Source organism: Myiozetetes cayanensis, unplaced genomic scaffold (assembly GCF_022539395.1).
Source record: "Myiozetetes cayanensis isolate MyiCay16 unplaced genomic scaffold, myiCay2020 scf9, whole genome shotgun sequence".
Classification (NCBI taxonomy): domain Eukaryota; kingdom Metazoa; phylum Chordata; class Aves; order Passeriformes; family Tyrannidae; genus Myiozetetes; species Myiozetetes cayanensis.
In genome coordinates this window covers 19,735,231-19,759,107 of record NW_026088185.1, presented here as the reverse complement: position 1 = coordinate 19,759,107, position 23,877 = coordinate 19,735,231, and the positions used below count along the sequence as shown (strand labels likewise).

Sequence of the window (23,877 nt, the reverse complement as noted above, 5' to 3'; positions counted from 1 at the left end):
ATTTACAAAGTGTCTTAAAGTCGAGATGCCTAGAAGAAGTACTACTCTGTTAATTCAATCATGCTGACGGGGCTGGTTTCACCTAGCAAATTATCTCTGCAATTCACAGCATGGCTGACAGCTATCTGGATAGAAAAACAGCACAGTAACCACTTAAGTCATGCAAAAACACTCACCCAAGAAGATGTAGCAAAGATCAGGATCCAGCTTCCAGACCCCATGAAGCTGAGGGAGCAATCCACTAGCTTGCTCAGGCCAGCAGTGTCTCTCCTACACTTGACCTAGACTGCCTTACATAATGAGGAATCAGTGCTGTATCCTGTGTGGAGGAGCAAGCTGAATGTCATCACTGGCAGAAGTAGGGAGGACTGGCAGCAGGCAGGCTGGTAGTTAGCATGGAGATCACGAAGTCTGCTTTCCCTGACTGTTCTGGGAGAAAACACAGGAACAGCTCAGAAATGCTGGTGTCATTCCTCCCCTGGAACGAATGACCGGAAGGAGCGAGGGTGTTACAAATGTGAGGCAGGCAGCAAGCACTAAAGCTGCAGCTGTACCTGCTCGCCAGGCAGCAGAGTTCCTGTCACACTGTGTCTACAGGAGTGCACAGACACAGCTGATAGGAGAGCAACAGCAAGGCAAAGCGAGGAACCAGAGACAGACTGCACCTGCACACGTTTGTCTGTGTCTTACTTGCTGTGGTGAGTAGAAGAAAAGCAACGGTATAAGATAAAATCTGGGGTTGATTTCCAGAGGGAAGTGCTATTCCCTCAAATAAATCTTACTGCATGAAGGTTAGTTTCTGGAAAATAACCATTTTTTACCTGCTTTACGTGGTGTTACAGAGGTTAAGGTGCTTGTATTACAGAGGTTTTATTTTTCAAGAAAATGATGGGTAAGATACATTCCTGGTTGTGAAGAAGTTTACAGTCATGTCTGTTTGAGTTTTTGTTTGTTTGGTTTTGTTTTTGTTTGTGGGTTGATTTTTTGTTTTATTTGTTTGATTTTAGAGAAACACTGCTATATTATTATTGTTTGGCTTATATCAGAACTTCTGTGTAGGGCACAACAGGAGAAACAAATATGCAGGCTTAGCCAGCTATTAGAAACCTACACAACCTTGTTTACAGAAAGTACTTTATAATAATTAAAATTACTTCATATAACTTGTATTCCATATTTTGTTTAATTTAAATACTTCAATCGTAAGTAAAGAGCCTTAAAACTGATAATGCATATGCAAACTATTCTTGAATGAATATTTTGATTGATGGAGTTTCTCCTTAAAAAATGCGAAGGTACCATTAAGATGAGGCATCTCAAGTTTTCTAGCTCTGTTTGGGACAGCTAGATTAGGCATAATCAAGAGGAAATTCATCTGGACACAAAATCCTGTGGCAAAATTAAAAGACAGCTAGCATATCCTGAGTTAAGTATAATGTAGAAACAAAAAAGTGTAAAGGAAATATAATTTGAGAATTATTTTTTAAAACAAATATTGCTGTATTTGAAATCAGTAACTTTTTTTCCTAATCTTTACTATTTATTTATACCACTTTAAAAAGTAACATTAAAAGTACCTTTGTGCATTTATTGTTTTATGTATATTGGTGTGGACTGTTAATGAGGAATCCCTATTAAAACTAATCTCTACGTACCACCCTCTATTTCAGTGTTTCAAGAGTTAAATGATATTACTTGCTTTAGAAAAAATCTTTTTACATACTTGACCTGGGTTAATCAAGAGCTGAAAATATCATGACCTGTATTAGGCTATGAAAGCATATGACAGAAGTTTAATTAAGTTTAAAAAACTTAGCAGTTCTGTTGATCATGGCACTTCAAACAGCAAAGCAGCCAAACTACTCACCTAAAGCAAGCTCAGATGCCTCCACAGCCATGGCACTGTTAATATATCACCAAGGCAATCTGCCTACAGATAACCAAAAGTTGAACTGCATCAGGTAGAAAAATAAAGTAAGTTCATAAGTAAATTACAGATAAACCAACCAAACATACAAAGGTTGAGCAGAAAATGTCACCTTGACATTTTAGCAAACGACTGCCAGCACTGCAAAGGCAATATACAGTTTGCTTGATGTTACAGTTTGGGCAAATTTGTCTAAGTTTGATGCAGCTGATTCCATCTTTGGGCAAAGCAATGAACTAGATATTCCTTCAAAGAGCTTTTCCAGTCTTCTTTTCTATGATATTCCCCATAAACTGTATACCCAATTGCAGAACAATGACTGCCTCATCTGTCTGTTTTCATGGGGATATGTAAATACAGTGTAATAATTTGCAAACATTAGGCTGTTGTTGTTCAAAATATACCCAAGAACCATAACTTTTGTCTGGAGTATAAAAACTGTTTACTTTTCTCAGGTACTAACCACCTTGCTCTCCCATTGAACCACAGAACCTTTCAGTTTACAATAATTCTTACAAGCATTTTTCCTGTACATGAACTTGGCCTGATCTCCTGGCAACTCAAGACTATCTTAACACAAATTGATACAGAAATTGCTGACTTGTAGGACTCTCAGTGAAAGACCATTTCTGAGCCAGCTGCACTGGTAATGTGAATAGTAATGTCTACTGCTTGACAGTGGTAAGAAAATAATTCAAGTTTATATCACTCTCAACTAGCAAATTAATTATTCTGGTGCCCCAGGAGATAGAAAGATTTCTGTCAAAGTAAATAAAGTAATTGCAGTTTGAAAAAAATGTCTTTTAAAAATTGTAATTTTTTGCAAACGACTGTAGAACAAAGCTGCTGATCGGAAAAGAAAGGACTAGACGACCCCTTCACACAAGGATGGAGATGGAAATAGGCATGTTTGGGGTTTTAATGAGGAGTTCTCGTCCTACACCCATGTTATAAAGCTAATGCCAATCATTTTTTACAGAAAACTGTAAGCCTATGAGAAAAGTTTTTGAATTTTTCTTCTATGGAAAATCTGGCAGTAGAAGTTTACAAGGCTTATCACTAAATTATCCTTACTATCTGAGTTTATTTCAATAAGGTCTTTTCTGTTCCATGGTGAAATGAAGAAAACAGTATCTCATAGACATTACACTTGCCAACAACCTTGAGTAAACAGGACAATTTTTTTTAGACACCTTGCTCTTAAGATGCCTTGCACATAAATAAATCATTACTTGAGGTTAGCTCACACTAAGATAGATTCCATTTGGGATCTGCTGAAACATTAAAATGTTCTGGTATCACTGACTGGAGAGAGAACTACAATATCTCGAGGTGCAGGTTTTTGGGTTTTTTCCATCCTTCTCTGACCTTTCTTTCTTTTCTCAAAATAATTTATCCCTTGTGTTCCTGAACAACCTGCACAAGCGATTCATGCTGAAATGTGTAAACAGTGGCTCAAAGTCTTCAAAAAATAAATCCTTGTATTCAGACCTGGTAACACATGTTCTTATAAATGGGGGAGGAGGGAGATTCCATATAGGAGTCCTTTATTCCCTCTGAAGACCTTGCATGTGCTATTTCTGCAAGCAAAACCAATAAATGCATATCACATAACTCCTTTTTGAAACAGGTAGCAAAAGGTTTTGATTTCTTTCTTTTAGTATTATCTGACAGCTCAAGACCTCAGTTTAAATATATTTTTTTGTTATTTGACTCAGTCATACCACAATGAAGATCACTTGAGGCCTAGTCAAAGAGGAATATTCTTCTCCCTTAGTTGACTAAACTTCCTGGCTTCTGACTGATGCCAATATTCAAATAGGTAGAAGTATATCTCTAAATATTCTTTTACTCTTAGATGATACCTAATCAAACTTGCAACTGAAATAAAGAGCATTCTAAAAGTATTTATATTTCCAAACATCTGAAATTATATGGCTTAGATGCATGGTTAAGATGTGTCAATGTTTTCAAGTCTCCTTTCCTTAGTATTTTACAATATTTAGTATTCTACATATTTACAAGAAGGTCCCTGATTTTTCTCCAAATTATGACTTATTCCAGCAATGATAGGTGAACCCTGAATTCTCAAATTCAGTGAATACTCCTTGAGATAGATATCAGTAATTTTGTAATTTTGTACTCACATGCAGTTCCTGACATAGAGCAATATACATTATTCTAAAAAATAACTGAAAAATTATAATCCAATTAAGCATAAAATCTTTTTACAATTGAACTATGAACATTGAATAGGTCAAGGTCACAGTAATCTTAATATTCATGGACTGGTCTCTCACTTCTCTTTGACATCTTCTACTCTACAATAAAACTAGCTACAATAGTCTTTTTAATTTATTTCCCAGATTTTTTGTAAGATTTAGAGTTGCCTATTATACCTCTAAGAGTGCCAAGCCACTATTTTTGTACTTATAAGAAAACATCTGCTGTTTTGCATATTCATACTAAAAGAGCATGGCAAAAATAGAGGAAAGAAAAAAGTTAAGATGAAAAAGCAGTTAATTAACCATTTGATAAATATGTCTATTTATTTTGAGTAAATGAATGATCTTTATCAACTGAAAATAATTAGTACTGGCAGGCTTTACTGTTGAATTTTCATCTATCAATGATGCCAGAATGTTGAATTTAGAGTTTAATTATTTGCAGCACCTCGCTAAACTAGCTCTTATGAGCCGAAGAGCAAGCAACAAACCACACTTAGTTTTGGAAATAAAGTTGTAAGTCTCCCATCAGAACATTTCTATAAATTGTAGTGGTAGTGCCTTGAACTCCAAGCCATGAGTTATTGATGCCTAAGAACAGTATCAGGCAAAACAGATTTATGGTTCAGCATAATGAAAGTACCATTAGCACTAAAAGCAGTAAGATGCCTTTTTTTTCCCTTTTTTTTTTCCCCAAACCCCTCCTAAATAGCCCACAGCATACATCATTTGTGATATTGATTTAACACAGATGCAGAACTGGCTAACAAAAAATCTTGAAAGACCTACTGCAATGAACAAGTTTGCGAGACTGGTAGTCCCCTCTAGCAACACATGTAGATACAATCAGTACTGACTTTTAGCTATAAATTTATCACTTCAATTTCATTCTGGATTCAAGTAGCTTATTTTTTTCTTTCTTTAGTTGGCATGGACCTAGACCGGTCAAACTATATTTAGCCTTCAATAGGTTTTAATCTCTTCAAGTCTTTGAAATGCCTATATTACTAGGGGGTGGGGGCAAGAATTCAGATTTAGTTCTTGTGGCAGTGTTCTTCATCCTGGAATGTGGTCAAGCAACTCCATAGGACAATGCCCTGTTTGTAAATCTATCAGTGGTGGGCTGAGATGGGATTCCAAGTGCTGCTTTTGGTATTGAATTATGCTAAACCATGGCATAAAACCATAGTCCGGCACATCAACCCCAAATCACCATCCTGGTAGTGAGGCAAAGATTTGGGAGATAAAATGCTAAGCTGACCTGGAGACATCTGACAGTCTTATCACTTTATACTATAGAAGCCCAGTCCACTTTAAATCGATCAGGTTCTTCTAACATGCCCCTTCTTGCAGTGTGTGGAGGTTCTCCCCTGAAGCGGGGACAACTCTTCAAGGATACTCCTTGAAGCTGAGTGAAAGAGAACTGCCCCCAAATGTTAGTATGGTGAGTTACATTGATCTCGAATTAATTTTTGTTTCTTTTTGCTTACTTTAATATAATTGCTTTAATATAGTGCACTCTACTATACTCTACTAGTAGTTTTGGCTTTTATACTGTATAATAAATAATTCTGATTAAGATATTTTGTCTTATCATTTTTCATGATAAATAATTAATTTTATATAAATATACCCAGTTTGCCATCTTTAATCCTGCAGGACAAAGTTGTATTTAAACTACTGACAAGGTCTGGGTCTAAGTTTGGATCCAGCTGCACCTAGGCTCCTTTCTCAGATGAGGAGTTTAGAAAGCACCTTGTGACTCAACAGGAGGGCTTCTCTAATAAATTTTATCTAAAGCCCCCACTCTCATGACAATTCTTTATAGATAAGTGATACTTCTTGTATTTTGTTTTACTGGAAATTTTAGAAATATGCTTAATAACTGCAGGGTAACAAAAGTGAGGGTGACCACTGTTAAATGTTTTCAATAGATCTATTTGGTTCCCACCAAAGTAAGTTCTAGCTCCTGTACTCTGTTCCTCTTATTTCCATCATTTGGATGCTTCCAGGATATAATACAGATGCCCTTTTGGTCTCTTGCTTTTCTTCCTGAGAGGTTCCTAGTCACTTGGACATAGTTTACAATATTAGAGTTCACAATTACCTAAAAAAGAAGCTTGTGTCTCTGGCCATTTTTCAGGTCTCTAGCATTTGTAGCTGTTTTCCACAAAGGACTTACCGAGGAGTAATCAAAGCTCTTCAGGTTATGTATTTCACATCTAAATTCTGACCTTGCACACTAGAATCACTCAAAGGCAAAAGCCTGTTCATCCTTCACACTATGCAGAGTTAAATATGGATGGTGCACAGGCATCTAGGTCAGGGCATGCTGCTTCTTCATTTCTCCTTCACCAACCCAAAGATAAAGACTCGTAAGAATGAGACAAGTCTTTCAGGTCAATACCTTTGACCTAAACATAAAACCTTCATTCAGCACTGAGACACAGTGGTCCAACACACCAGATGTCCCAAATCTTTGTGAGTTGAGGGTAGTGCCTTGCAGAGCAGGAGGATTCAGGGGCTGTCAGTTATATCCTTCAGCTCCCAGGTTCTGAGGTTCTTCAGTCCTTTGTTGACTGATAACCAGTTATTATTTATTTACATAGCAAGATACATCCTTGCCAACACTCTTTATAGACTTAGGTTTGCATCCACATTTCACTTACACTTTAAGTGCTCCTGTGTCTAATGCAGAGCTTAGAAGCACTGCAGAAAAGCCTTAAAAATATATGAATACTATGCCATCCAAAGAAAATTCTAGTGACTTCTAGAATGCCTTGTTTTAAAAACATTTATTTTATCTGTAAGTATTATTTTGGCCACTATTAATTGATCTTTTGTTTAAGTAAACTCTCAACTAAAACCAATTAACACAATAATTGCATAATCAGCAATAGTATCTTGAAGCTTACAGGACAAAGAGACATGAAAGTCTGCATTATATTTGCTTATCTTGCTCATCTTTTTGACATAGCTGTCTCTTTTTCCTTCCCTTATGTGAGAAAGTAAACTGAATGTCCTTGTAGGTCACTGTGGCTTGCTTTCAGGCAGAGTTAAAAGAAAACCCAACAAACAAAACGAACCTAAGCAGTGCATAAAATGTCTTGTCATTAAATGATAATAGGTCTTTATGCTACTCTCTTTCAAACTGATTTCACAATGTAAAACAATGAGATCTCAGACCAATCTATTGCAGAAGTTCCCCCTTTCTCAATCACTCCTAAGAGGTCATTCTTCAAGATTCAGTTATATATACTACAATCACTAGGTTCTTAGAGGTCAGTAAGGGAAAATAATTTTCTCTTCCTGTTTCTTCCAGGTCACCTCAGGTGAATTCCACAAATTCTACTGTTTATGGGACTTTAATGAGGAAAAAATTCTTTCCTTCATTATATTTACTTCTCTAACACTTTTTAATTTTTTATTGGAAGCTGTGGCAATGTGACCTTGGGAAAGACATGCCTCTACTCTTCATTCTTCAGTTACTTACAGTGCAGTATTGGGATGCCTCTCACAATCCTGTCAGAGACTATCTTCTTCCCAGAACCAGTATCTCAATTTATGCCTATCACAATTTGAATCATTGCCTGGCAAAATGCAGATTTTGGTCTCTCTTTGTCTAAAGGTGGACTTGCAAAGGAAATCAAGCAATGCAAATCTCTCTGTTCTTTCGCCCAGGAACAAATGGTTGAAGCCACATGAAAGCTCCAGGTCTAAACAGAGTCATCCAGGAAAGAGACTGAGCTCCGTCTCACAAGACATGTCAGGATTTCTGTGCTACTCAAATAGAATCATGGAATCATTAAGGTTGGAAAAGACCTCTAAGATCATCAAGTCCAACCATTAACCTAAGCACCACTGTGTTCACCACTAAACCATGTCCCCAAGTGCCTCTAGAATAGAAATTTGAACAGAAACATTAAAAGCACTTTCTGCCTATAACAGCTCTGCAGTCTCAAACCTTCCTCCAGAATTTCTATTTTGATTCACCAGCTTCCTGGAAACAGTGGGTTTTCCACTGGACTTTCATTACCCTCTCCTTTAAGACTAAGAGGATTGAGTAATTTTTTATTTTTCACTTTTTAACATGGCACTTCTGTGAGGACACTAATTACATAACTGTTGTTCCCTTAACCTTAAGCCTGAGCAGAGTTACCCTGCTACTGGCTGTGGGTCTACACTGATATTTTCATTCTACAACCTCTGTCCCCCTTTTTGTTACTCCGAGTCTGCTGTAATGGCCATGCCAGTCTAGAATTGGAGCAGTATGTTACAGTCTGCCATTGCTGAGAGCTGATCTGAAGCATCTTCAACAGCAGTATAGAAAGGAATGCTAATCACTGATGAGTTTACTCAACTGCAGCCACATTCAAACAAAGAAGAGATTTTAAGAAAAAAATTTGGAAAATATAAGAAACATTTCTTCACAGAACTTCAGACCTCATGAACTAGAATGCTTAGTCTGAGCTCGTTCCACTGGATTTAGCTCAGTTACTCCTCTAATGCAACCATAATTTATTTATTTGGACTAGAATCAGAAGGAAATTAAGTAATTTGGTGAAAAAGGTCACAGAATGAAGAGAAATAATTTCAGCAAATTCCTCTATGGACAAGTGATTGCTGGTGAAATGTATTGAGGTGTCCTGTGCTGCAGAAGAAAGCAAGGGAAAACCTTTCTCTGCTGATCTCAACTGTAACCCCCTGGCTCAAAAACTACTTCAAAATTGACATGAGGAAGATACAGCGGGCAAATTCCCACTAGTCCTTCCCACTACAGGTAGATTCCAAAAACTATCTAATCCCCAGTGCTAATTTACACTTCCTCAAAGCAATTCAGCAATTTAGAGAAAAAAGAATGAACAGAATATAGCTAACTAATTTATGCATCTTGGAGTTGTTTCATGACCTCTAAAGGACATAATTTGATTATAATAATAATCTTAAAGCAGAACTGTTCCTATTAGTCATAGCAAAAACCTCCTTCAAGATGAAGGGAAAAGAGGAAATGCTAAGTTAACAAATTGCATGATGGAAGCAAACAATTTAAATTTGATGTGCTCTGAATCTGAATTAAAGGCCCAGACCAGTTTTATGTCCACTGCCTTTTGTATTAGCTGTTTCAACACTTCTTTACAATAAACTGCATTTTACAAGGTGAACTTCTCTACTATCAAGTGCTGGTTGTTGGGAGATATTATGTCATTGTCAGACAAGCTGGGAAGTCCCAGTGCAGTATCTTCTCCAGCAGTCATGTGTGCTCCTTAATATTCGTTTCAGCAAGTTTGTGAGTTGTTTAAGTTTGGTTTAAATGTCATTACCAGTCCCTCAAAACACCTTTGTGGCTCTCCCACAATCTGTTAGTAGACCTTCAATGAACAAAAGGCAGAATATTCTAAAGAAACGACATCAGTGCAACATGTTTTAGCTCATACTACACTCATGTCCCTGCTTCTACTTGCTGCTCTCCATTCCAGTCATCACACTATCACATAAATCTTTTTTCCCAGACCACTCACTTTGAGGTGATTTTGGCTTTTAAATATTTCATTCTTGTTTCATTTGAAAATGAACTATCCTATCCGATATTCTGAAGTCCCAATTGTTGTACCTTGCATTTCACTATATTCAAATATAGTGTTTTCAACTTGAATATTTAAACCAGACTACCAGATTGCCCTGAAATAGCAACCTTATCAATCTGATTTTTTCTCCATCTCACCTGCAAACCTTACTTTCAAAAACATTACAGGACTGTCTGCATAATTTACAAAAATATTGTAACAAATCAAGAACCTATTCATAGAGAGTCTTTCCTAGAAATAATACCACTCAGATACATCTTCTCATCAGTAATATTTTAAAATCTATCAGCCCAGTCTGTAGGCCACCTTATATGTTCTCTTACATCCAAACAAAGTGTTTAATATATACATGATATTTAGTGCCTTAAAAAAAAACCCAAACCAACTGTGCTTCTACATTTGCCTTTTTAAATAAATCTGTGATCTTTTCAAAAAAGGGAGTCATCTCACAAGATTTATCTTTGTGTTGATTACCATAATTAGCACTTTAGTCCCTAATTTTTTGTTGCTCATATCCAAAGACCTTCACTATTTCACTCGGAACTGACATTCATGTAACTAATCAATAGTTCTTCAAAATGTGATTTCTAGTGTTTATAAATTTGGAGTAAGATTGGCAGTCCTCCAGTGTTCTCAATGTCACATTTTCAGAAACTTGCTGTTAACTGTGCTAACAATAAGGGAATATTACTATTGTTCATCAAATTCTCACTGAATAATCTCATTATTTCAACTTTTATATACAGTAATAAAATGGAGTCCATGCTCGATATGTGAACAGACAGCATCCAGAATATTAAAAATAATATATATTGATTCTCTCCTTTTCTTCTTGTTTGTCCTAATGACATGATGCTTATCTTTCTTTTTTTTCTGTTATTCCAGTAAAATGCAAAATACTCTTAACAGCCACAAGGACTACTGTTAGTGCCATGAATAGAGTGTGTATTCACATGTTTACCTGTGGACCATACTAAAATTTCTCACAAAATACTCTGAGACCCACAACATCTTTTTTAGTGTAATTTGAGCACACATCTCTACTGATAAACTTTTGGGGGGTCACATCGCTGCCAGTGCTCACTGCATGCCACCTCATTAAAAATGGTATAACTGCCTTAAGCAAAATGTGGAGGCTTCTTAAGATGACAATAGTAGGAAAGTGTTTTCTGTACTTTTAGCAATATTTTAACTGAGATTTGAAACAGGAAATAATTAGCAGCAGCAGGCCTGTGCAATTCATAATGTGGCTAAGACTTGACTCCAGGTAATTTGGAGGTGAATGATTCTTTACTGCCTCAGTTGTATTTGTGTTATTTTGTTAATGTTTCAAATTTTTAAATTTTCATTATGAATAATTTTTAAACAGAAGAGTTCTTTTCTGACCTAAGAAAAAAATATGCAAAAGTATTGTTTTGGATGTATTACAAGCACTTGATAACCATTGTGGATATTGCCACCACAAGCAATAGACGGTGAAATTTTGGGCAATGAAACTGAATTCTACTTGAAGTGGTTTTCGATGCACTCCAGCAGTCACAAAAGAGCAGCAAGTTGTTTTGTTGGTTTTTTAATTTCCTCAAGTCCAATACACAACCAAGGGGGGGCACAAAAATTCCCAAACCCACACTAAAGTTACCCAGAACAGAATAAAAGGTGGTGTTTTTACCTAGATGGCATCTTGCTACAAAGGACAGTCCTTCTAATGATTTAAAACACATCAGTAATGCTTACCTTAATTCAAATGCCTGTCTGCCATGCTTTGAATACTTCATTTTCAACAGGAGTGTGAAGTCTTAGAATCACCAGTTTATTTGGCTAGGAATAGCCATTAGAACTCACCAAGCTTATGGAACATTTCCAAGATTCCTTCAGCATTTTCCTGGGAAAAGCTTCCTCCTATTCCCAAATATCTTTGCAGTCTATCACATATAAATATATAACTACTAGAGAAAGAGGATTCACACAATCTCTGGATTAATGGTGAATAACAGACAATATTATGCAGGATTTTATGGTGATGAGAATCCATCATTTATATAGGTTCAGATTTCTTGCCTGCAGAGACAAGGAGCTCTGCATAGCTATTGTATGCCAAGAGCTATTGATCCTAATTTTTAATTGAACAGAAACTGGAGAGAGTTCTAATAATTATAGAGGCATAATTTGACATTCTCCCAAATGATTTTAAGCTTATAATATTAACTAGTAAAATAATTATCAAAGTTGGTTTAGATAATTTTCAACCAAAATCCTGCAAGCAAAGTGCAGAACACAATATTAAATTTTTGAAAGAAAACAAAATAATAATGTTTAGAAAGATTATAAAACCTTTAGTCTAAAACATTATCAGGCCTGTTGAAACACCAGTAGGAAAAAAAATATATTCCTCAAATAATTTTTTTTAAAACCAGAATAAATAGCAGAATAAAATGCAATATATCACATAGTAGAAAATGTTGATATTTCGAGTTGTACTAGTTTTGGTAAATTAAAATTCTTGAGTTTGTTATTAAAAATTTTCCTTTTAAAATTTTGTTATTGTATTTTTTCTTTTTTTTTTTTAAATAATAATAAATAATTACAAACACTGCATAAAACTATGTATAGCTTTTTCTGTAGGAGTGTGGCTCACTTTTCATCTGTGTCTTGAAGGTTTTGTTATTTAAGTGCTTATTGCATCCTAAGATATTCCTGGTGTGCACCTGTGTGAAGCTGCCTTCTGCTAATGCTACATTTAACTTTTTTTTTTCAGGTACCTCTAGAGAGGTATTTCTGTGTCACTCTGTGCTTACATGTTACAGTTCATGATTACAAAGCCTGATGTCTCTGCAGATGCTGTAGTATTGGAACTGGGGAAGTATTTCTATGACCTTACCTCTTGGTGTTTCCTTGCCTGTATACAAATGATTTGGAAATAAAAACTGTCTAAACCATCTGCAGATAACACAGAATAGGAAATACACTGGGAACAGGAACTCTTTTTATCATGAGACATAAGAACTGATGAGAAACAGACTTTTTTGCAGCTGCTATAAAGGCGTATGCGTGAGCTTCTGCTTAGGAGAGTCTCTAGAGGAAAGCATACATGCATGCTATGCTGTTTATCACAATAACCTTTTCATCTTTCAAATGTGCCTGGTATCTACATTTCTATTTGCAAAAAGACTGAAGTACTGTATATTCCAGCAACTTGAAAATCAAAGCAAAGAAAGTTGCAGAAGTTGTTAGTCTATTGTTACTCAAAAATCTCAGACAGCAAATATAAAGTACTTGAGCCGATGGACTATCATGCCCAAAGTTGTTTTCTCTAATCTTTTTGATAAAAAAAAAATAAAAAAAAAGTATGTATTGGAATGAAGCCTAGGCCTAATTTTACAGATTGCCACATTTTAAAGAATTTAAAACTCTTTTTTGCCCAGCACTCTGTAGATATTGATTGCCTTTCAGCGCTCTGTCTAAATGGTTACAAGTAAGATTCATTCTCCTCACTTACCATTTACGGTGCTCAGATGGTATCCAGAATGCTTAATTTTTAAAACTAACTACCTAGTCAAGAGCTTCAAAAATGGAGAACACTTTCAATTACATGTGTTTCCATCATTATATAGAAGTTGTCTTGAGTATTCAATATCCAAGCTAGTTTTGCTTAGATTTGCTTATGACTGAAATATCAATCCTAGACCTCTTATTTGCTTCTGTTGCCTATTCTAATGTACTTTCTGAATTCAGTTGGGTTTTTTTCCTTCAGTTGATCACCTCCCATTAGGCAAATTTTGCAAGAAGTTATACTTGCATTAGCTTGGTATTTCTCCTGGCCTGTTCCTTAGAACAAATATAAATATGTCAAGATCCTCTTGGACCACACTTATTCCAAAATTATATGTTGAATTTTGTGACGCTTTTTCTGTAGGTCTTTCATTTGTGCATTTAATGAGAGGATAGTTACCAGGCATTTCTGATTTAACAGAAGGAATAACTACCAATAGGGAAGATACTTAGGACAGTATACATGGAGTATGTGTTCTGCTAAAAATATAATCTCAAGATCTCGAAGTTCCTACATACTTAACAGCAAGAAAGTGAGCAGCTCTGAACACCTACCACTCCTTTTAAAAGACAGTTCCTGATTTTGTAGCCAGTGCTCCCATAGTCCTGACAAGCTCCAGATCCTGACTCAGGGGTCAGCTTCAGTGGGACGTGTTGGCAGCCAAGCCAGAAGTCTTCCAGATCACTGGTTCTGACCTGGCACCTCAACTGCCCTCCAGTTCGGAGCCCCCACAGTGACTGCTTCCAATCTCCCCGCTTTTTTTTAATCATTATAATCTGCTGTCCTGTTAAAGCAACTGACTTATTCGTGGACCAGCCTAATACAAGTAAAACATACACTACTCAAAAACTGCTGCAGAGGTGCTTTGTCATGATCAGAAAGCCAGTGTGATTCAATCTGTAATTTTTTTCAGAATATTTTTATATCTCTTTTCTGCATGTTTCAAGTCACCTACTTCTTCATGCCTGTTTTTCCTTCCCTTTTATTTTTTTAGTTAAAAATTTCCCCCTCATTCACCCAAATCTTAACGTTTAGCACTTCATTACTAGTTACAAAGCTTTAAAAAAATTGGCAGCTGTGCTTGAGATTCTGGAATGCATGGTATGGAGCAAATATAGCCATGGACATGAAAAACCCAAATGTTTCATGTTCTAATTTTTACCTGAGAGGAAATCAAACAAATAAAATCATACACATTCTATTTATGAAACACAGGGTAGTGCATTTGGTTTTGTTTGTTTGTTTGTTTCAAGAAAATCCCACATTTGCCTAAGCTATTAATTCCCTCTTTCCCCCCAACCCCCGCCCAGCAAAATCATGAAACTTTCTGCCTTATGGAGATGGGGGCACAGACTAGTCAGAGCTGTTCCAAGTAATATTATGCCTCTCCTGCAGTTCAGTATGCATCAACTCTGACTTGTCTTCCCATCCAGATATTCGTTCTTTCTCCTCCTGAGGAGATTAACGTGAAATTTGATAGCCTTCCAAAGTGGTTTGAAACCTCAAACAAGAAATAAGAGCAGTTGGGACCAATTGTTCAGAACAGTGAAACCTGTCACACTGCATATAGCCAAGCATACTCTGACAGTTCTTTCACTCTGAACTGGGCAAAGTGAAAGTCAGTAAAGAAATGTTATGTAACCTGCCTTGAAGTCCATATTCTCCGAGTTTTCAAGGAATTTGAACAAGACACAATGCAAACTGTATTTGTTGTATAGGAAAAGAAGAGTTGGTTCTGTTTATCTTCTAAAGTAAACTCCTCCAGGCAGGGACTGTATCTTTGTACTTTTTACAATATCAAGTGTGCTGCAAGCACTTAACAATTAATAATGAATAGTAAGTAAATGCAAAGCTTGTGAGAAGTGCCAGACTGACATCTCTGGAGATCTGGCCTGTCTATTTATATAGGGAATAGGCAGAGGAGCATTGCAGGCTTGTTTAGGCTGCTCCACAAATCACTGATTCATCTCACACAGGCTGCTGAATGACCATCAAATGGTAACTGCTCACAATTGCTAAAGTCCTACAGAGATTTAAACTGCTGCATTCCTATTATTCTAAAGCTAGAACAGGGGGTTGTATCTCATTATCAATCACCAGAATGAAGTTGCATCCTTTACTATTAATTTGAATTAGCATTAATTCAGTAAATAGAAGGTGTTTTAGGTACACCAAAAATATGGCAAATAGGATTAGAAACTAATATTTGACAGAAGTCTGCTTATGTGCCATAGTGAGTGAGTTAAAAGTAACTGCTTTTTTTATTTTATCTAGCAAGTATGTCATGCTCTGAAATTAGAAGGAGTGTAGATATAGTATAACTGACAGTAGGGAAAATCTTAGGTAATATATAATAATTCTCTTTTAATTTCCCTTTTGAAATACATATGTAATGTAATGGAAAGTATGAAAATCTTTTAAAAGAAAACCTGAACAAAGTAGATTCATTCAGTATTGTACTTACCAGTAATTCTTTGGATGGAAGAGTCAGGAGACTGAAGGAACTTCTTCATACTATGCAGAATTTAAAAAAAAAAAAAAAAAAAAAAAAAGGTTTAATCTAAAATCATTTCCCCATGTCTACATCATTCCACAAAACTGCAGGTTCACCTTTACATCAGTTGCTTTGTAATTAGTAAAGCAGCAGTAAATCAGGCTTATCTCTATTACAGCCACCAAACCCAAAAAATTGTCTTTCTCATTAAGCAAATAATGTGTAAAATGGGAGTAGTAGGGTAGCATTCTGTAAAGGTACTCATCTGTTTTTGCACTGAGGCAGGGTAAATAACACCAATCTGACTGAAATGAGATCCTGTGGACCTAATCCCACCTGTTTGTGTACTCTGAGAGTAATGGGTTCATGCACATAATCACACAAACACATTTAGGTCTAACAATGTCACCAAACGTTGATGGCACTGGGCTTTTGTACTGCTTGCTGCCACCCCCAGCTTCTCCCCCCCCAAAAGCTGTACCTTCCAGAGAACAAGCCCTTTTTTGTAACACAGAAATCTGCTCAGGCTCTCTGGACGTGCCTGCCTTCATCCCCACATGGCAGGTAGAAATGAACACCTCCACACTTGATTTACTATGTAGATTTTTAATGATCAATAAAACTGGGCTCAAAGTCGTGTCTGTCTGTTTTGATTACATGCTAATAACTTCACACTTCGCTCAATCACCCACTACACAAGCCAACAGCCTGCAGCTTTTTGCTACCATTTTTGGCTATTCCTCCAGGTACTGTGCGCTAGTGTTGGATGGAACAGTACCTGTAATCAGCCTTCCAACCCTGCCCTGGGGAAAAAAAACGTATCAAAACACAACTAATAAGCACAAGTCTACGTGTCCACCATTCACTTTGAAATAATAAATTCACTGCTACTATTCTGTTTTTATTGTGCTCCCCTTTAATACCAAAAATATTGTGACAATGAATACTAGTGGTTTTGGTTTTTTCTTTTAATATTGAAGTTCACTCTTCAGTTAGTTTACATTCTCCATTTAGAACAAAACCCACAAAAGCTGAAGAGTCACTATCAATATCTGCATTAATAGGCTTGTTACTATTTGTTACAATGACACAGACATTTTCCTGGGCCTGTGTAGTGAAGATGTTTTAGCCAGTTCATACCTTTGGACTTCATAGTGTTAATTTATGCCCTGAACCTCTAAGGAAGCAGAAATCTGTTGAATTGCTCAATATTATCTTAAAAGGCATCAGCAATATCAGTGGATTTCTGAGAGCACAAACTGCAAAAGGCTGCTGTCCTTACACCTGCAGACTGCTGCAGAGCATGCTGGCTGCCTGCTTCCAAAATTTAACCCCCTGCTCAGCAAGCTGCTGCAGAATCCATCCAGTCTCTCTCTATTTTAGCCCCCAAAATCTTGGTACGTTTACTGAGTCTGGCATCCAAGTGAGATATTTTTTTTCCATTTTATTAGCATTTGTGGAGAGACAGGTAAGATCTAATTTTATACCCTTCAGTGTAATTTTTTTGCCATGCTCAGGAATCTTGGCAGAGAGCCCAAAGATGAAGAAGGATCATTCTATTCATTCATAGGGGAGTACTGCTTTGACTAAATCCTTTAAAGCTAAGAAAATATATTTTTATTCTCTTAATGAGGTATCTATAATTACATGACATATGTATGAATTAGGCTAATCAATTATTTCCAGATACATGGCTTAGATATTCATATAAAAACCCACAGTTATTAAAAGAAGAAAATTTATGCATATTCTTTACTAGAAGGTTTATTGCTGCTAAAAGCTGAATTTCTTACATTTAGTGATTGATAAGGGTTTTGAGAGAGTGAGAGTTTCTCAAGGTTGTTCATAAATGTGAAGTATCTACCTCAGGTTGACTTAAAAAGAAACAAACACCATCTTGGAATCCTCCCATTCAGCTTAGGTACAGTTTGCTTCCTGATGCTATGACTCAGGCTGATAGGTTGAGGCAGCTAAAAAGCCATTAGAGGTAGGTTGTCAAGATGAAAAAAAGAAAAAAAATCCCTCATGGGAGATTACTTCTTAATATTATTATTAGCTGTCCTGTCAGACATTAAGAAGTGATTAAAAAGATACAAATCCCTAATTTTGACTCTAAATACCTTAAGAACAATTAGTATAGAAATAAAAAAAAAAAATCAACTGCATGGTAATAAACATTTACATAGCCTATTTAAAAAAAAAAAAAAGTCACTGAGACATTTTGCTTCATAAAAAGACCTCTGGAATTCAAAGACTTATCTTTAATTGAATAAAGATTACTTAAAAAAAAAGTCTTCTGATCCTTGGAAAACATGGCTATGGCAAACACAGTTGTGCATGATCCACTTCCAAGTTATGCAAATCCTAAAGAGGAAATCATATTAATCCCCAGATGCTATGCATTCTTCAGTAAGCATTTATTATGCACACTCAAAACCCAAAAAGAAACCAAACCTAACACTTTTTTTTTTTGTTTTGCCCTGAGTCTAAAAACTCACAGATCTTCATAGAACAAGTAATACAGGGACACACAACCAAAAGACGAAAGTCAACTTGAAAGTGGAGGTTAATTCACTGAATGGATGACATCTTACCCCTGACCCTGGATTTTATACCACTGCCACATACCAAAGTTGTCATATCAGCTGTCTGTGGTAGCTTCTTCCAGTAGCTGAACTGAAATACTGGGTTCTCCTCCCACCTCACCAAGCCACTGTCTCTGCCTTAACCCACCCACCATATTGCCATCTCACTTTGCCAAGGTACATCTTTCATGTCAGACAAAAATATATTTTTATATACTACCACTGAGTAACAGATGAAATTCCTGTACTTGGAACTGAGGTAAAGTCCTCTTCTAAAATGGAAGTAGCCTGTGTTGGCTTATTCTACCTCAATGCCCCTCAAAATTCACTATTAGGAGACAGTGGTTTTGGGAAACTGGAATAACCAGAATAAGAACATCTTAAGAGGCAGCACTATGTATTATTTATGGACTACATTGTAGCCACACTTCTGTGTAATTATTTGTGGCAAGATTGGGTATGGAGAGGTAACTCCCAGGAAGAGTTATAAAGGATCCAAGTTTAAAAATCATCACTGAGAAGTGAAGTTAGATGGCTATATGCCTTTTATTTCTCCTATAGGTAGATGAAATGACTGGCTGATCAATCAGAAGCTACACATGGAGCATAGAGCAGGCTACTTTGGGGGTGACAAATAAAAGTATTAATGCAACTAAGATGTTGAAAGAACAAGAATGCAGTTTTCTGTTAGGCAAAACTTTGAAGAAAGTAATTCCTACAGTGAAAGGAAAATGATCAATTAGGAAAATTAAGACATTGTGCATCAGGTTTTTGAGGCTATAAAACTACCAGGTGTAGAGGCGTGGAATATAAAGCTATGTAAGTAAAAGCTGACTTTCAATTCTCATAATACAGATAATATCTTGCCTACTTTGCAGTTTCATTTCTCTTCTAGCAGTAAAGGAAAACATCAAGGCTTTAGCTTGAGGGACCACCAAAAGATATCCAAAGCCATAGTTTCACCCACCAAAAGATATCCAAAGCCATAGTTTCACAGATACCAAAATAGCACTCAATGGCATTGTTTGCTGCTGTCCACCTCCCTTCTGTCTACCATAAGCACTGGTAAGGCCATACAGTGAACTGAATAGGAAAATTATCTAGGTTAGGGATAAACTTTTGTTCTCACTAAGTTTTTAGTTCTCCAATTTAGTCTGTCAGAGAGAAACACAAATGGTTGTTCTAACCTAGGGGAGCAGTCTGCTTCTTTCACTTACATTGCCACCTTATGGCAGTTAAAATGCTTGTGAAACTATGGCCTAATTTAGACCTTACACTTGACAACTAGTAAGGATAAGACACTTTCAGAGATGTCAGCTGTCAGAAGTGCTACTGAAACAAAAATCACAGTGAGTCACCAGCACCAAAGCTTACTCACCAAAGAGTTGTCAAAAATTCTAAGGAGGAAAGAGAAAGCCACAGATGTATACCTTCTTAAAAGAAATTATGATTGTATGATAACCAGGTTTATAAGCATTATGGCTGTCAGTATTACTTTTACTAAATTCACACTGAATCAGGAGAGTCAAGATTAATGCATTACATTTTAAGGAAGGAAACTGGAATACTGGGAAAAAGTTGACATAAGTCTACAAAATAAGAGAATAATCTTGCATTAATAATATGTAAAGTATGACATTTTCTTTCTAAATCACCCAAAATCAGGAAAATTCACTTATTTGGTAAGACTTGACCCTAACTTCTCCATGTTCCATTCACTGTCTAGCAGCTGTGTTAATAAATCTGCTATATAAACCCTGAACATTAGAAGCACCAAAGAGTACTATAACAAATCCTTTCCAGAAACACTTTGACAGTGCTTTCCCACAATGTCTTTCACAGCTGAGTTGTGAAAGAACTGCCAAATTGTCAGTGTATCCTAGCAAATTTCTGAGCCTCTTGGAGTATTCTTCAGTTATATTCAGTTCTTCCCAGCTAGGAACAACTAAGATTAGGAAAGGGTAGTGGTGTGGAATGCTAACTGAATTACACTGCACCATCTGTAACAGTAAAGATTGATCATGACATGTCAATGTAACTGATAGTAATAGATCTAGATGATTTCAGACAAGTTTGCAGTAGTCTCTTAATACATAAACTGATCAGAAGCAGCTCGAAAATCTTAAGCATGCAAGTTTTATAAATACAAGCTGTGCAATTGCTCAATACCTCTTATCCTAAAGAACCCCCTCACTGATATCAGGTTCATATTTATAGTGGACTCAAGATTTTCTGACATAATTTCTCTTAATGCTAAATTAAACCAGTTCAGCTAATTCAGTCTTTGACATCTGCAACAGGAGTTACTGCCCAGCTTTATTTCATTCCTTTCCTCTGTCTTTATCCCTACTCTGCCCAGCTCCATGTCAGCTTTCTAAACTGAGTCACTTCTCCACTTCCTTTCCATCCCTTCCCTTATTTCCCTCACCTCACACCCTGGTAAACAATAAAGAGCAGAAAACTGTGATGGAGAAACTCCACCTCACCCAACAGAAGTTGCCAGTTACTCACTCAAGGCTGTCACCACAACGTGCAAGGTGAAGCAACGACTTGTTCACTGCTGTGCTTTCACAAACAGACTAATTGAAGGATTAAGATGCTGGGAAGTTTGCAGTTTAATCAAAGAACTTTTTACCTGCTTGGTAACTACCATGACTTTTCCAGTGCATCTGCAGTCAAAGGGCTGGGAAGAGTCAGAAAGCAATTGATTGGTCAGTGTCTCACCCAGGGAATCAGATAAACCTTAGATTAGCTTGGTGATACAATTGGTGGCTTTTTGGCCTTAACTACTTTTCACCATCAGAATGGCCAGCAGCCAGTGATCTCCAAGGAAGGTTTTTCAGACCAGCATCTCAGCTGTGCACAGAAGGACTAGAAATTTAGTAGAAATTTAGATTATGTTCTGCCAGATACTATTTTCCAATTTTTTTTTCATATAGTTAGTGCTGTATAGATTAGCAAGTTTTTAGGACAGCCATTAGACACCGAGAGAAAATGTTTAGAAGTTCACAGTTGAAACTGCCCTGACATCTAACTATACTCTTGAAACTTTCACAAGGTTATGAACAAACCAGATACTTTCCAAAAGTCCTTTTCACTTTCATGAGATGGGACAAATCTAAAAGAGACAAACCCAACTTCTCTGTCTGAAAAAAAAAAAAATAAAAGAAGGGAGTAAGTTGTTTATCAGTCTCTGAGCATGAATTTTTATCTGCTTCTGCATTACAATTAAAAATACTTTGAAGTGTTCCATTTAAAGTATTTTTATCATCTTTCAAAGTTATTTGAAATCACTTCTAGAGTGTTCTCTATCCCCATGAGATAGGTCTGAGTATTCTATCTACACTTTTTAAAGAATTCATACACAAAGTTATAGTTTTACGTAGAATACAATTACCTATAAAACCTAAAAGACCTTAACTTCTCTCTTTTTTTTTTTCCAAATACCAGTATCTTCTTTCTTCCCTCTTTAACATTTATTCTAATTGCTGCTGAAGTCTGTTTGCTAATGAGGTTACCTACCATCATTTGCTGGTGCTGTCATATGTGAAATAACTGCTACAGCTGATCCAATTACTCTTCAGCTCCACTGTATGAATCACCTGCAACAATAAATTGATTTGTGGTCTTCCTGTTTGAAAAGCAACTCTTCTGTCTTCCAGACTGGGAACAGAACAGGAAAGAAAAGGAAAGGAGACTGAATTATACTCTACTAGAGCTGCCTTAAAGACTGAGAAGAACCTATGTATAGAGGAACAGGTGTAGGCTCTTACCTACTACTTACATGCTCTTCTTTATACTTCCACAAATATACTTCCATAAAACCAGGGCAAAAGTGAAGTCAGAGACTGTAGACTAATGCAGTTCTAAAGAATGTAATGTTTTTTACGATGTCATATGTAGGAAGGAATACTGAGGAAACCTTTCAGGTTCAGTTCCTTTGATTTAACAACCCAGAGCTTTTCAAAACTAAGAATTGCACAAGTGATTTTTGGACAGTATATTACTAACAAGGCTAGGAAGGCCTGCAAACTCCACCTTTCTCTGTCCTTCAGAGGGGAAAACACATTTTATTTTACTTCATCATGGTTTTATAAAAGGAATGCATTCCACCACATCAGCCTGAATTGTCATGTGAAATCTTTATCTCATGCAAACAAATTGATAGTGGAACAGGGTAAGAGAAGATGGAATGTGAGTAGATACCAAGTAATACAGAAAAGTTGAGCCTGTGTGCCCTCTTATTGCACCTTTTATCTTTTTTTCTTAAGAAAAAAGATTTTTATACTCTAAAATTATTAAAGAAGTTTATATAGTAATAGACATGAATAAAAAGGGTACATACACATAGATACATTTTGGATATTAACAGATACGTATTTTTTGATCTTAGGTTTTAGTATGAAGTTTTCTCTCTAATCACAAAAGCAAAACAGTTTCACTGTGCCAAGACAGTAATTTGTCGTTGTAATCTGCTGCAGATCTTTCTCACTCCACAATCTTTGGCACAATTTTTTATTTTCAGAGTGTATCAGCTTCCGATTAACTTCTGCAAAAGATTTTACATTAATAACCTTTCAGTAATATCAGCACTGCAATTTCCTTTCCTGTCAGTTATTCTATGTACACCTTTTGAAATTTCCTGTGTTTGAAGCTCTCCTTATATGGAGTAGAATTCCACTATGAAATAAATGTTTTAGTCCTAAAATACAAGCAAAAAAATCATGTTAACATTTTATTATGTTTTCTCTATATCTGTCATTGGTTGCTATCCTTTCAACAGAAACATTCTTCTTTCCTTGTTCTTTTAATTTTTATACAAAAATAAGAGGATTCTAAAAGATTGTTGCACCATGACAGATAAATGAAGTTTCAAATAACTGCTTTTGAAATAAATGAGAAAGCAAGAGCAGTAAAGCTGGTGACTTCACAGTGCTCTTGAGCATCACTCTGAAAATGTGGGGTTTTTCTTGGATGTAAATGCAGTACCAGACAGAGGCTATCAGAAGCCTGCATTTATCTGCCCTCCTATTCTTCATCATATAAATCACATCCAATTTCCAATCTTACCCAGTTAGAGCATGAGCAGATGCTTTCCATCTATATAAATAAACATACTAGTGTTTGCACCAATGCTGCATGAATCCTTGTTGACCTCATTTGACAGCCATGAGGGCCATGAAGAAGTTGAGAGAAGTTACAGGTATTCACAGTGTTTATTATTGGAGAGAATATTTTAACCTTTTGCCTGTCTCTAACCACGAACCTGAGACCACTGCTAGCATAGTCCAGCTTGCCTTATGTTGCAGATGCAATTTTTACTAAACACTATATAAAGATATTAGTGCAAGTATGGCTGCAGAATATGTGCATAAAGCTACTATATAGTTCAGCAATCAAAAAGTACCACATGAGAGGGGTTGCTATGGTATCTGCAAGCTTGACTATTTTATAAAGCAATACCGCAAACAGCAGTACAGCACGTAATTCTCTGACCATTTTTAAATGTGA

The 23,877-nt window shown here is 36.3% G+C and overlaps 1 protein-coding gene across 7 annotated transcripts in view; it reads right to left on the bottom strand.

Annotated features, from left to right (window-relative positions):
- Positions 1 to 23,877, bottom strand: part of LOC126653003 (sodium channel protein type 1 subunit alpha) — a 168,826-nt gene that overhangs the window by 92,242 nt on the left and 52,707 nt on the right. For 5 of the 7 annotated variants that reach the window (XM_050340354.1, XM_050340360.1, XM_050340353.1 and 2 more), the window contains exon 1: positions 177 to 371. The exons of the other annotated variants lie outside the window; for them this stretch is intronic. The gene's annotated coding sequence lies outside the window, so the exon portion shown is untranslated. Of the gene's footprint in view, positions 1 to 176; positions 372 to 23,877 lie in introns of those variants that run through there. 7 annotated transcript variants of the gene reach the window in all.